We start from the raw sequence: 9,858 nt of genomic DNA, 5'->3' as shown, positions 1-9,858 counted from the left end.
CATGGCATCAATGCAATTCCTTCAGGCTTATAAAATCTTAAGCCATTGTAAACAAAGCAGCCTTGGAGCCTAGGTATTGTAGAGAGAGAATTCCTCTCCACATCCTAGATATTTCAGATGGAAAAAAAAAAAAAAAATACACAAAACACATTTAAGACGTGTAAATGGGACCAGCTCCATGTAACCTCAGTCCGGTGTCTCTGTTATACCATCATTGTGTGAAGCTCCCGTTAAGGCAAATGGGAATTACACATGGTGTGATGAGAAAGCAACAGATACCTTTGTAAATACTGCACAATCACACGAGCCACATGTATCTTTCCTGAAACACCCTGCCAAACTAGCAGGTGTTTTTCACATCAGGCCTTATATTAACACACTCCTGCGTATGTCTGGCTGCATCTGCTGCATTAACGATCATTCAGTGCATAATGGCTGGGTTGGTTTGTGAAGTTAAATACCATGGGCAACAGCCCAGCCACAATGCATACAAACGTTAAACTGCTTCTGTTTGAGTCACAGGATTTATTACTGCTGTTCCTTCACTGTGACTTCTTTCTTTCTTCCTTCCTCTTGCTGCATTTTTTCCTTGTTCCTGCCCATCCTTTCCCCAGTTTGTGGGTTCCAGATTGCTTCCATCTCTATTTTCTCCATCTTTTGCTATAGCTTTCCTGTCTCATTTAAGTTGCTGTGGATGCCAGAGAAGATGAAAGCTGCAGCCAGCCAGCCCCAGCTGCTCCACCACACCCTGACAGCCTCGGAGCGATGGGGTGCTCCTCCAGCCAGTGTGTGTCTGGAGTCCAGGGGTACTGCTATGGGGGCTGCAGGTTGGGGATGCCACCATTTCATCTCTGGATGCTCCTAGTGCCTGCTGTGAAAGTGAAAAAGGGCAGATCAGGGACTGATGCTATTTGAGTGCCTGCTCCACTTCTGCTCTGAATGCAGACAACAAGAATAACTGGTGGATCTGTGTCCCAAGTCCAAAGCCACCAGGGAAAATATACGCGCTCAGCAACACCCAGTGTAAAATCCTGCTTTTACAGAAGTCATTGGTAGAAGTCTTTGGGGATTAGTCTTCTATTGTAATTATCAGTGACTTAAAAAATATTCTGTGGCCAGGCATGAAAGCCATTCAGAAACAAGGAAGGGCTGAATCTGAAGCCAGGTATCATAGACTTCTACCAAAAAAACCCCATCAGTCTTTGTAGGGCTGATACTGAAGTTAGGTAGAAATTCCCAAGGGCATGAAAGAGGTGTGCATGGTCAACTCCCACTGAAATGGGAGTTGGGGGCATTACTTAATGAGGATTTGCAAAAAACTTTTCTATCCTCCTTTGTTTAAGATGCCAAATTCAAACATCCAATGCTAGCACTGTCTCTGTTTCCATTGCTCATGCTTTTAGTCTTGCAGTTGTTGTCATAGTTCTTCATGGAGGTCTCACCTTTGGTCCCAGGCTCTCTTGGCCCAAGGTTTAGGTTTTTGCAGTACTTCCATGGCATATGCACATACACAAAGCACAACAGCTGGTGGATCTCTTATTCATGGCTTAATCACTTCCCTCCGGAGGTGTGCAGTGTGATGTGTGGTCTTACTCAACCCTGGCTTTCTGAGGGATGGAGAGGCAGGGTCAAACACAGTCCAGATTCAGCCTAGAATTTAAGAGCATGACTAACCCAGAGCATGGAGTGATATCTTGATGTCATTAGGACGGACCTGCTTCTTTTCCTGGAGTTAAGCAAGCATTTAGTCTTTTGGAGTTTGCCTTGCCACACCCTTTCCATCTCATGCTCCTCTCAGCATCACATTGCTAGCTGCCCACTGGGTTTCCACACATCTCTGCTGACTTTCCCCAGGCCATCTGTCTGATCTCATAACCACATCTTCTCTGGTGGTTCACCATGTGCCCCTGGTCCCACCCTCCGTTGGGGTTTGTTGTATCATTGCTACTTTCCCATCGATCTGGAATTTCCCCTGAAGGCCCTGAGCCACCTACTCCCATAAATGTCATCAGAAACCTTTTGCTGGGAGGGACTTTCTGCATTGTGTCTTGTGTTTCTTTGCTTCGTGGTTGCGTAATCCAGATTTGCCGTTGATTTAATTTGAAACACCATTACACCAGAAAGGGCCTCAACATTCTCAGCACTTGAGAAAGATAAAATAATGATAGGGAGCCAGATGGCTCAAGAGACTGGGAATCAGCGATGGAGTCTTTAATTTCTACATCACTGCTTCAAAATACAGCTCTGATCCACAGAGAATTTCGTGGTCTCAGTCCAATTTCTAGTTATGTATGGTCATGCCAGAAAAACTTCCCCAATAAAACACCACCTGCTTTGGCTGGGAGGCCTGAAGAGGTGTGTGGTGGTCACCTCAAACCAGAGTGAAATGTCACCTACTGCACAAGGCTGATGTGGCCACGGTGGCTCTATCAGTACTCACACATGGTCTGCAGCAAGGGAAATTCTAATTGCAGCACTGCCCACCTGGCCAGCTTCCACAGGAAAGACATTTCCTTCTCTCCCAAATTGCCTTTCAAGCCATTTTTAAAATAGCCTTGTTACTAAGTCTCATGAAGACTGTAACTGCAGTTGCAGAGGTCTGACTTTGATCTCATGTGTACCTACTGAAAGACTCCTCAGAGGTGAGGGACACTTTGCCAAAGTATCAGTAGAGAGAGTAAGAAGCAAGTAAGAAATTTGTGTCTGGAGTGTCCTTAGGATAAAAACCGTGAGAACAAAATCTGGCCATGCACACAGGAGCCAAAAGCCATATTAAACTAAGCTACAATTTCTAGCGGTATAGTCTTCCTTCCCAATGATGGTTATTTTCTAACCTAGCTTTGCATGAATTAGAAGGAAGTAAGTGCCAGAGAAGAGGTGACTATGAAATAGTGCTGAGGTCATTACACACAGAGCAGGAGAACAGCAATCCAGCCTTTCAGGATTCATTTACTAAAGCCATAATAGCCTGATAGGGCATCAGACCCCTTACTGGTAAAGTCTTCAACTGTATGTGAAGGCAACAAAGCAAATGACTGTTTTTCCTTGCAAGGCTTCTTGGCTTGGATGTTGTCCCTCCTCAGCCCATGTTCACTCAGCTGCTCTCTCCCGGGTTCCCCTTGCCCCCACTGGAAAGCTGCCCAGAAACTCCCTCCCTAGCTTAAGAGCCAGGCCCAAAACAGCCGAGTCAGGCTTGCTATTTAGGTCTCTGCCCCTCCTCGCCTCCCCGTGCAGGTCCATCTCGTGCCTTCATCCTTGTTTTGGCTGCATACGCTCCCTATGTCCCCCGGTGCTGCTGGCTGTTAGATGCACGCAGCCAGCCAGCGCGTTGCCGCTCCGCGTGCCCCCCATCGCTGGTCCCACGCCGCATGTCTGCAGCCCCGCGTCGGCTCCGGGGATCTGCTTTGTACCATCAGCAGTTGTTTGGTTTATATTCGTGTATCGGGCTGTGACCCTGAACTGGCTTCTCCTTTTAAATTCCTTCCACTTGGCTCTTCCCACACTGTCCACAAAGCCTCTCAAAGAAATGCAGCTTGAAAAAAAAAATTAAAAAAAAAAAAATATCTCAGAAGAAGAAAAACCCCTTCACAGCAAAATGTCCTTCTCTCTCCCAGCAGCTCCGCTTGGGTGCGGTTTTCCCAACACTCCCCCACAAATGAGACACAGAGTCTGTCTGGCACTGCTCTCCCCGGCACCGCAGGCAACAGGGTCACCCCTCGGCTGGGCACAAAGCACCCCCAAACTGTCCCCATCTGCAGGGCTTGTCCCAGCTCGTGAGGGGCTGGGTACCGTCCTGGGGTCACCGCATTGCTACAAAAATGGGCTTTTATCCACCTTTCATCCCAAGGCCCACATCACTCTTTCAGCTTCTGCCGTTACACAGTGCTGCGCCTCATGCTGAGCTCACGAGCGGAGTAGCGTGGCCCACGAGTATTCTCCTCCGCAGTGAAGAGCCCGTGAAAGCCCTTCGCCGTCTCATTCACTCCCTTAAATATATATATAGGATTGTCCCCATAAAGTGGCAGCTCCACACATGTGCTGGTGGGTGGATAGCTTTGCATTTGCCCTCATGATTTCATGCCAAAAACATTTGCAAGTTCAGCTCGTCGCTTGATTTCCCTCTCTCTCATCCTCCCTTTCGCAGTTACTCACCGAGTCTGAGGCAGGCGTCCTGCATTCGTCCCCCCCAGCAGGCCATATGGTCTCATGCTTGGGTTTCTCCTTCCATCCCTTGCAGCTTTATCATTCCCTTGTCCTGCCCCAAGTTCTTAAAGATTTTCTTAAGGAGTTTCAGTAAGATCAAAATAAATTATGTCATATGCATTGCTGCTATCAAGCCTTCCCTTTCACCTCTATTTTCAGCAGCTATTTTGAGATGATTAATAATTTACAGCGAGGCCTGGCACAGTAATGGTTAAAGGGATGAAGCTGATCTGATGCAGGAGCCTTCTGGACAGAAGCAGTTTTATTAAGTCTTATAAGTACTATTTTTTCTTTAGGAAAAGAGTGGGTTTTTTATTTTTTTTTAAGTGTTGTGAGAACAGGAATGTTTCTTTTTTAGCCAATTCCACATACTTTTTGTTATAGGAGAAGATGTGGTCTGAGGGTTTTAGCAGAGGCTAAAACAGGGGAGAGCTGGATTTATTTTAGTGGTGTATCAAGTGAATAGGAAATAATCGAAAATGCTGCATTAAAAAATGAGTTTAGCAGCAGCTCCAGGCGAACCCTGTTCCACAGACAGCCCTCCCCTTACCTGCGCAGCACCCAACAGACCATGCCACTGCGTGCAAACGTGCAGATTTGATCCATTTCCACACTTTGGCCAAAATACATTCATTTAATCATGCCCTCCTGGGAACTGAGGTTTGGTGTGTAATTGTTTTTCTGTTGGTAAAATGAAGCATTTTGGTTCCCAGAGGTTGCTGCAAGGCTGTTTTCAGGAGTGTATGTGGGATGGTGGACAGACAGGTCTTGCCCGGGGCTCCACAGAGATGCTCCCACACCTACAGGTTAACGAGCAGCGTGTGCTTTGCTTGGGCTGAAGCACATGGGATAACCCCTGGTCCCCGGGGTGCTGGTGACAGAGGTGCAGCAGCCACCTTCCGCCTTGTACAGCCTATTTCTCTTTCCCCACCTGTTGCTTGGGCTGAAATCAGAGCTCAGGTTCATCCATTCCCAGCTCAGCACCCTGTCTCCATCACACCCTGCTCGGTGGAAAGGTGACGGTGGTTTTTCGGGACCCTGCGTGACACACACATCCCCAGCTAAGGACACTCGCCCGTCCTATCACTTCAGACACACATCCAGGTCTGCTGACAGCTTCGCCAGTAACGATGGTGGGACGTGAAACAGATTAAAAACCAGAGGCCAGAATGTTTTTAGGTTAATCTGCTAATGCCAAAGGATCATATTTGGCAGCAACATAAGGAGAGTTCTCATCAGTTTGTATTTCTGCTTTTCTTCCCTTTAACAATCTAATTTTGCACATCGCTGTGTGGAATCCAGATACAGATAATCCTCCCCCGGTTAACACCGCCCTAGTTGTGCCCTATGTAAATCTGTGTGCTGCCTGTGGGAGCTGGAGAGATGTGGGTGCCATGCTGGTCTAGAGACTATCTGGAGGGGCTTCAGGGAGCAATGGGTAGCTTAAGGTCACAAGAAGTGCTGCTGGACACTCGTTCAGAGCTTTTCATGAGCACTTTCGAAGAAAGTGACCTTTCGTGTTTGCATCTCGCTTTGCACTTTGGTGCAGGGGACAGTTGGTAGCTATTGGAAAATTAAATATTTTGAGTGTCACAGAGGAGAAACTCAAAATTTCCCTGAAAACTTTCACACCAAATGGAAATTTTCTGACAAACTATTCAGCCAGAACGACCTTTTGTACTGCAGAACAAACTGTGATGAACATTTTTTTTCTACCAGGTTTTTCTTCTGACATTATGAATCCTGATGGGAGATTAGTTAACATGGCTCATTACCAGTGTATGTAGCATCAGAGAGGAAGACTTGAAGCTATGTAAGATCTTGATAACAGTCATCCAATGCCAATAAGCAATTTGAGATGCTGCTAGAACCAAAAAGCAGAAACCGTGGGCTAAAGTCAGTGCTGATGTTACTCCTAGCTCTGGGTGAAGTTGCCCCAAGGCTGAATTTGTCTCAAAAGAGTCAAGCTGGGGAGCAGATTAAGAAACTCAGAGTGAATGAATTATGGGAATTAATTGGTAAGGTCAGCATGAGTCCATTGCAGAGGAAACAGGATGCATTTCTAAAGGGCTAAGAATGGCCCCTTTGCTAGATTTATGGGGCTAAGGTGATGAGAGGGAGGTCAGATAATAACCTTTCAAATCACCAAGGCAGACCAAATATGCTTTGCCATCGTCCGCTTGCTTTCCAATGTATGTGTGTCATGTTTGGAAAACAAGGCCCGGTCTGTCCCTGCTGAAACAGAAGCAACAAAATAACACTGCTTGTTAGGGAAATGCCAAAACAGAAAAAAAAGATAATTGAAACATTCAGGCTGGCAGTAAATGGGGATAAAGGCAATAAATCTTGAAGGCACGCAGCGTTATCTCAGGCAGGAGCTGCTGGCGCTACTCTTTGGCCAGCATTTTGCCACCCCGGGGAGGCTTCCTTCAGTGCCCAGTTATGTGGAGTGTCAGCCTTCAGGCAAGGCCACCAGCTTGTGATAAAAAAGGGATGCTGAATCAGAAAAAGATACCTGTCTGTCCTGCTGCAGCTGTTTTCTAATCAGTGATGCTCTGCATGGGGAAACGGCTGCAGGTGAAATGGGGTTTATAAACTAATCCTGCAGGCACACAGCCCACAAAATGCTGCAAAACAGGAGGCAGAGAGGGGTGGCGTCACTGGGGAAGGACACATGGCCCCTTACAGAGCTGCTCCAAGGCCATGTAGCACAGTCCTGGGGCTCCTGCATCACCGCAAGGGCTCGCTGGGTTGGAAGCTGCCTCTGCGGTACTAGCAGCCTTCTACACCATTTCAAGGGCTTTCTTAAGGCCTGCAAAAGCAACTGATCCCTGGTGATTAACATGAATAAACTTGGAGTAAGTTGTCAAGGAACCCCTATAAATCAGCTACAAATTTGATTTAAAAGAAGACACAAACTTCCCTTCTGGATTTACGTATAGTTGAAACACAAGCAATAGAAGGGGGGAAACCTGCAAACAAAAATAGTATCCTCAAGTCTTATGCTTATTACATGGCAGCAAAGCTATGTGGTGCTGCGAAGCTCTTGACTCCTGGCCTTGCCCTGCTCTCACACAAATCTTGGAGAAGTTACGGAAGTCCAATGGGAATCCGTGAGTTCTGATGAGGAGTATCCCCACTTCCCACCTTTCCTGCCCTTGTGGCAAGAGTCAGCACAGGGGTGAGCTGCAAGGCAACTGGGTGATAATGACCACCTCACTGCTGCCCAGCATTGCACCCCATGGCTTCGTTCACCCAGTTTTCCATGCTCAGTGTCCGTGCTCCTGTTGCGGCGCTGAGATTTGTCTGTGAGTGATTTTTCAGCTGGCAGCCTGTGCAGCGGTGGGCCCAGCCTCTGCCAGCCAAACAGGGTCCCCTGGCGGGACGTGGGCTCCAGGGAGCACGTCGAAGCTGGAGGACTGCAATCCTTCTCTGAAGAGCAGCTACCCTGTGAGATTTTTCAGAGATCACCCTCTGCCCTTTTGCTTGCACTGATGTTCTTCAGATGGAGACAGAATTTCAAAATGCTTGACTATAGGGAAAAAAAATGTAGAGGAGAATGCTATTTCTCCACCCGCTTCTTTCCCTCCATCTGCTCAAGGGCTTGATCCTGCAAGTACTACTGAGACAAAACTGCAGTCAGTGGGGAAAAGATGTTTTCCAAGACAGCTCCAAAGTGGGCAGCATGCACAGAGCAATAGGCTCCTGTCTGTGTTGCTTTGGGCTTGTCAAGCAGCAGCCAGAGACTCTCCAGAGAGACCTGCTTTTTCTAAGGTGCTGGTACAGCTCCTTACACAGAGCACGTCGGTTTGAGGTCTGGAGGCATCACTGTAAGACCCCAGATTGCTATGGAAATGTTGATCTGGTAAGGATTACCTCTCTTCTGCAAAACACAGCCCTTTCTTTCACTCTGCTGTTGTAATTTTTCTGCAATTATAACTTACCACCGAACAGCTTAAACTGCAGGCACTAATACAACACAGGCAGCAGCCTTCCTCTACCTTCGGGTGGACAGCGTGTATCAGATGGCACCCGGATGGTTTCAGCATGAATCACTCGCTGCCTCTGTAACCAACATTCCCATAACCTAAATCTATCAAAAAGAACATAAACCACATCAGAAGCCAGTTCTCAGATACTCATTTGCTAAGACTTTGGAAATCTCTTATATTAAACAGATCATCTCTTTATAGGAGTATGAAGCTGCCCTAATTATACAAAGGGTGGAAAGGGACAATCTTCCATCTGGGATGGCTGTTTAACTTTTTCTGGCTTCCTAAAAAGCCATTGTCTTGTAAACTGAGCATTCCTCTGCTAGCCGGGTAGACACAACATTCCCCATGTCCCAACCAAACACCATGCAAGGCCAGCTCTGCTCTCTGTGGAGCAGCAGCTCTGAGTGGGCCAGCCCAGAGAGCCCCGTGGGGCTCAGAGATGCAGGCAGGCTGGTGCTGGCTGCCCCAAAGCACCCCACTTGGACCACAACCTGCTGCCCAACATGGTCCTGCGTGGGCTTTTGTGTGTGGTCCCTCATCAGTGGCCTCTGGCCTGTTGTTTTTTTGGAAGGATGCACTTTGATCCAAGCACCTACTGCGCATGGAGCTCTGCTTGCCAGTGCCCCTCACACTGTCCCTGCGTGGGCTGTGCACCGAGATTCAGCTCCAGGCAATGTGGCATAGCGAGAGATGTTAATCTTCAACCTTTTGGTTCCCTCCTCTGCCAAGCTGTGTGAGACCAACAGCGATTCCCACCCCTCACCTCCCCAGTGACATTTTAAATTGGGGATCAAACCTAGGAGCTAGCTTCCACACTGCATGTTGCTGGAGTTGCAGGGATCTCACCGGGGTTGGCAGCAGCCTCTGAGGGTTTGATCTGGTGGCTCTTCAGTCTCTCCACGTGGCTGGAGATATGATGAAAACCCCAGATCTTCAGGAAGATGAACTGCTTCGTTACAAAGGCTGCCTCGTTTCTTACAGGCCACCTGGGCAGCAAGCAGGGCCAAGGTCACTCACACTGACCACCGGAGGAGGGTGACATCTCAGGATAGTAAACAACATCCATCAAATGCCCTTGGCTTGCAAACCATGCACAATTTTTTTCTGCAGCTAAAGAACCAATTGTGAATAACAGTAAAGTGTCAGCTACTAGCACCAAGTCATATTTTACGGGGAAGATTTTACTTCTGTGTTGCAATCATCCCAGGCATTTTTATTCTGCACTAATAATATTTCCTCTTAGTTTCCTTTATCTGTTGGCAATAATGTATTCGGTTTGTGTTTGTGTACATGCTCTGGTACATGCTATTGTGTAGCAGATGGGCCTTAAATTCACACTTTGTTGGAGGTATATTTATTTCAAAAGGTTTTACATTACTAAAGGTAGCAAGTCACAAAATAAAACCATTGTTTCAAATATCATTTTAAGTTAATCTTCATATAATCCACAGTAAATATTTGTACGCAATACAAAAGTGGCTGGATTTGTTTACAATTTGAAATTGTTGGAGAGGATTCCATATAGATTAGTTGGCTAATCTGCTGTAATCTTCTTAAGAAGCAAATGAAATGGGTTTTCTTTCACTGAATCATGTTAGTCCTATGTGTGCAGTGAGTCCAGATAGGGAACGAATTCAAGCACAAAAGGGCATTTACCTTG

Source organism: Tyto alba, unplaced genomic scaffold (assembly GCF_018691265.1).
Source record: "Tyto alba isolate M040663 unplaced genomic scaffold, T.alba_DEE_v4.0 Super-Scaffold_28, whole genome shotgun sequence".
In the NCBI taxonomy this organism is placed as follows: Eukaryota; Metazoa; Chordata; class Aves; order Strigiformes; family Tytonidae; genus Tyto; species Tyto alba.
Note: the sequence above shows the minus strand (reverse complement) of the source record.